We start from the raw sequence: 6,000 nt of genomic DNA on the forward strand, positions 1-6,000 counted from the left end.
TGCTGTTCAATTACATTTAACCATTTAGTCAGATTGAGCTATATATAAACGTATGGACTCTTGTTTCAGATTCCCTTACTCAGCTTTTACCTCATGAAGAGAAGAGCTGCGTTCCAAGGTCACAACGGATTAATCTTGACCTGTGAACCTTGAAAGTGTAAAGTCTTAATCTAAATGTATTACTCTACATAGTAAAGTGAAATGTGCTCTGCATCCATGACAAATAATGAACTGAATTTTTCTGACTTTACTCCTTAGTTGTTAATTAAGCACTTAACTACAAGATCTGTTAACTCTTCAGTGCTCTTTGGATAAATTATCTGTCTATAAATAGAATGGAAAAGTTTGGCCCTTTGTGCAGGTGTGATGGAGGTATCTCCTCCTCGATTATTTTACAAGATATTTTTTGCTGAGCCTTGAGGATGCTCATGGTAGAACTGCCATGGGCATGCTTTAGCCTTGTGAAGAGTATAGCATTTACAAATATACATGTTTAAGGCTTCAAAGATATATTATTTATATATGTATATATATATATATTATAATTATCATTATATAATATTTTATAGGTATATATATTATTTTTCTTAGAAGATTTTTTTTCTAAATGGGTACTATCATCATGAATTCATATGTACAGCAAATAAAGTAAAAAACAAAACAAAACAAAACAAAAAAACCACCATGACTTACATCACTAGGCACCCTTCAGTTAACCAGAAGACATTTAAGTCAAAACAGATTTACCAGGTGCTTCTTGTAACTGTAGCCAACGCAAACATTTACGGTCGTGACAATGCAATTAGTTGTGCTAAACAGACGCTGTGAAATCATTTCAGAATACATTAGGACAGTCCTACATGGGTGTTTTCAGCAAGTAGATACCTTATTTCCTGCAGATCTGAGGCCCGACACCAGTGGAAATGTAATAAATCTATTTTTATCTCTCATCATTCATTCTGAAGCACTGACAGGCACATTAGGCACTCCTGTCTAAAATTAGTTCTGTTCATGCTGGAAGCAGCCATTTATTCTCTCACACAATTTGCACGCTTAATATGGGAAGACTTCTGGGAGACGTTGCACTGGTTGTGCCAGGTCTCTCTGCAATACCCCGGCTAGTTCCTGGAATACTGTCCTGCTATTATAACCAGTGTCCTAAAGCCTCGCGAGTGGCACGTCGTTAAAACTCCCGTTAACCTGCAGACCGCTGCGGGGCTCAGAGTGGCAAACCAGCTCTCAGGTAACCGAGCAGTCAGATAAAGGGATGGTTGCTTTAGGAGGTGCCAGGCTTTGACCCCACAATTGCATTTTGAAAGCAGAAGGTGCCAGGGTCATCCCAAGCAGATCCTTCCCCAGCAGCACAGCGGTGGCTGCAGCCCTCAGCCCCGGCAGCGGAGCTCCAGCTGCTCCCTGCTGGCCCACGGCCTGCTGGCGGTGAGCACAGCCTCCCCGGCACGCTGCTCAGACCTTGCAGGCACAGAGGAGCCCAGCCTGTGACACGGCGCTACCAGGTCTGCACCTCACGTTTGCATTTCCTGATTTAAGGCCACGAAGGACCCCGGGAGCACACTGCCACCTCCCAGCCCTCGAGCCAGCACCACGGCCGCAGTCCACGGCCCCAGGTGTGCAGGGGCACGCACCCAGCCCCACGCCGGGTGGCACGGCGCACGCCAACCTGGCATCCTGCGGAGGTGGTCACCCTCCCTGCACACCCCAACCACCCAGTGCCTCACTGCAACAGGAGCAGACAATGAGCATCTTCGCTGTAATTAATTCCGTGCTCAAATTAACTATAAATAGCTACAGTAAAATGAGCCATAAGCTGAGAGATGAATGATTTCCAGTCTCAGTTGCTGACTTCACCAGAACTAGGCTGATCAAACCCAACAAGCATTTGACACAAACCTCCCTTCATTCAGCCTGGAGAAGAGAAAGCTCTGGGGAGACCTCACTGCAGCCTTTTGATACTTCAAGGAGGCTTATAAAAAGGATGGAGGAGGACTCTTTACTTGGGTAGATAGTGGCAGGACAAGGGGGAATGGTCTTAAACTAAAAGAGGGTAGGTTTAAATCAGACATTAGGAAGAAATTCTTCACTCAAAGTGTGGTGAGGCATTGGAATAGGTTGCCCAGAGAAGCTGTGGGTGCCCCATCCCTGGAGGTGTTCAAGGCCAGGCTGGATGGGGCCTTGGCCAACCTGGTCTAGTGAGTGGCATCCCTCCTGTGGCAGGGGGGTGGAGTTAGATGATCTTTAAGATCTGTTCCAGCCCAAGCCATTCTGTGATTCCATTTTCTGCTCTTAAGACTTAGCCTCTGTTACAAAGGTCTGTCTAGCAACAGAGGGTTCCACCAGCACCCAGTGTCCTTAGTGAGACTCATTTAGAAAAACAAAATAAGATTTTAAACGAGGTGTCAATTTGTGTTGAAAGCTGTCCATCACCATAGGAGAATATGAAGCAATTCTTCTAGACACTGTGATTTCACCACCATCATCCCAGGAGAACAAGTGCAAAGTTGGCAAGTTTGTGCCGGTCACAAAAGTCTACAATAGTTAGCATATTATATACATTTGCTACAAATTCTACCTGATCTAAACCAACATAACATCATCATTTTTGGATCTTCCATTTGATATGATTGCTACTATTCCTGTGGTTGGGTTGATCAACCACTGGATGTCACTATTAGTCTAAATATATAAACCCAAATAGCATTTGTTTGGCATTAGAAAATCTTTAAGGACACGGTGAATCTGAGCACAGCAAATAACAATAATATTTGAAGATGCTGAAAGCATTTGCTGAAGTCTCTCGTTTGTTTTAACTATATGGTATAAGAATGCCTGATTTAATTTTTTTTTTTTTCATTTTTTGGTAATTCATTTACAAATCTGACAGCAACTCATATGTTCTCAATTTCACTGCTCTACTGACAGCAACTTCGTGTCCTGTGCCATGTGCTAATTTCTATGGAGAACCAGCATCAGAACCCAGCATCCTGCAAAATGTTCCTCCCTTAGCACCAGCTACGCTGCTGGCTTTTCCTAGGGATAAAAAGTACCTTCTCCATACCTCTGGCATAGCTCGCTGTCTCCCTCCCATGGACAGTGCAGACAACAGATGCCTTCAAGTTTTCAACCCCAAATTTGATTCTGACTGATGAAAATGTGTCCAAAATCACAGATACACAAAACGTGCCAAATTCAGGAGCCATCCAGATACACCTGTGAATTAGGGGAGGAAAAAGGGAATCTTTTATTCTGCTTCTTCTAATATCTTCAAGTACCAAATTAGAGGAAACCAAGCTAAACTAAACAAATGTTCTTTTGCGTGGGGTTAAAAAACAGATGATCTGGTTCCCCAGAGGGCGAGAAAAGTTGCACAGGCAAAGTAGAATGAGAGAGAATAAGTATAAAATCACTGAACAAGGTGCAAGGCAATGGAGAATCCAAGCCAAGGAGCATAAGAAAGACATGAAAATTGAAAATACAGATAATAATAATAACAATAATAATAATAATACAACTTTACCAATTAGATTATATGAATCTTACTTTCATAAAACTTCATTTTGGCAAGGTCCTAACTATACTACAAGGAGAGGCAGTTTCAGGCACTACAAAGCAGAGACCTGAAATGGCAGCCCTGAATCCCTTCCCACACACTGACAGGGAAGCTGTCTTGGGGCAAAAACTGGCTGGAATTCGTTTTGCACAGGGTGGGAATCTGCTGTAAGGAAATACTGAAACATTCAGTGTTGATGTTCAAGACCAAAACAAAACAAAACAAAACAAAATCTCTCTTGAATGTCCCACCAAAGGCAATAAAATACCTGGTGACAAAATCCCATACTAAAAAAAAATCTAGACAAAGCTTTTCAACATATAAATTTAAAGTTGTTTTTGGAAATGAAGATAAACATTAGAAAACAACTTTGAAAATGAAAACACCAGTCTGATTCTCACTAGCCATTAAAACTAAAAAAAAAACAAGAAAAGAAAAAAACAAAAACAAAACAAACCAGAAAAAAAAAATAATGGTGGCAACTGCTTTTAAGTCAGTGGTACACAGCTAGAATAAATAAGATGAAGATCAGGTCCCTTTCCTGACAGTCTGTACTTCTGTGCATTTATTTCCTACTGTAAAAGTAATAATAGCATGAGTTTCCAACACCTCTTCTACCTAAAACACAAAACCATTTAATTATCCAAGTCACTTATATGAAACCATTTCATCAGAAGCTCTTTATCTCAGAGAACAAGATCCTTTGAGAGCAGCTCTCACAAAAGGGACTCCAGGCCAGGGCAGGAGACCACTGCAAGGTCACCTTTCAGACTTCATTGCGGTGATGTGTGGGGCTTATACCTGCCACAGCCGGTGTGCTGCCCTTCACTTTGCTCTGCTGTGAACTGCCTGATTGCAGCTCCGTGCTCCTCGTGCTGCAGGAAAGACTGAGCATCAAACGCATCTCTTGCAGCAGCTCAGAGCAGGTCGATTATGTCTCTGCTTAGCCAGATGTGCACAGCACAGTCCTGATGCCCAAGTGAGCTGAGTTCGGCTGCACTTTGTGGTCACTAAGGAAGAACAAGAGAAGTCTCATAATACCAACACATCATCAAAGAGGAGAAGAAAAGTATTTGAAAAAAAGGTACTTGAAACAATTTTCTTAAAAAGGATGACCAATTTGTTTTACATTTCTTTTGAAACAATTATTTAAAATAATTAGATTGCTCTGAAGCAATGCTGTAACTTTAACACATGTATAATCACTGCAAATGGCATTAAGAGCTTGTCTACAGGCAAATTGCATTGCTTTAATTATAATGGGATAGTTGAAGCTGAACAAATCCCCACGTCCAGGTATGGTTGACAGAAAGGAAGGGAAGTTACTCCAGAAAGCCTAAAACGTGTTGGGTTTTCCCTGACATTGCTATTCCATATCTACCCAAAACAACTGGAAGCAAGGTCCACGCAGCCCAACCCACAAACCCACCATTGAAGCAGCGCTGAAATTTTGCTACATTTAAGCTTGAAAGAGAATGTGAGCAAGCGCCATTCCCGCTGCCATTTAACAGTGCCTTCCTGCAGGTTGCACAGGGACTGGGGAACAGGGGCTGGTGCATGGGGAGGCTTTGCAGTGCTAGGACCACCCCCCCTGCAGCCGGGGCGCCGAGGCACAAGGCAGCCAGCCTGCAGGGCCTGCGGGAGCTTCCCCAGCACCCAGCGGCGCTTGCGCAGCTCACGGCAACACAAAGGCTCGTGACAATTAGATGCCTGCCTTTAGCTAAACCTGCAGCAGAGTGCACGTGAACTGGTCAAGAAAAAAAGGAATTACAGGACACAAGCAGATCGTGGAATCCAAATCCCGCGGTTTGCCCCGTGATTACCGCGTTACAGGACTTTGAGCGTGCCTCACTCCATCGCCAAGCGCGGGGGCCTCGGTCACGCAGGGGCTCGCACAAGTCGCTGCACCAGCCCCAGGACCAGCAGGTGTGTTGGAAACATAGCGGCGAGTTTCGGACCAGAACACTGGGGAACTTCCCGTTCTGCAGACACTGTCCCCAGATCAGAGGAAACAGATTTTATTAAAAATAATTACAGAGAAAGCCATTACAAAAACTTCCATCCACTGGAGTTCATGGCAAAATTCGCACCTAATTTAGTGGAAAGAGAAGTGAGTTCAGATCAGCTAACTACCTGCACCAGGTACCGTCTCAAAAGCTGAAACTAGAAATGAGACTGACTGACCCAAATACTCAGTAATTACTTAGTGACTATTAATGCATCTATTTTTGAGTGGTTAACTACAGACTTCTCAAAGAAACTTGATCACCAGAGATGGAACTTTAACAAGAGGGCACTTTTTAATGTATTTCAATCTGAGGCATACAGAACCACTAATCATTGCAGTGAAAAATTAGGTCAGAGTTATCCCCATCTTCCCCAAAGTGCTGTAAAACCACATTTAAGTGTATATATATTTAAATTAATAGATACTC

This window comes from Aythya marila (assembly GCF_965140915.1).
Source record: "Aythya marila genome assembly, chromosome: 20".
Lineage (NCBI taxonomy): Eukaryota > Metazoa > Chordata > Aves > Anseriformes > Anatidae > Aythya > Aythya marila.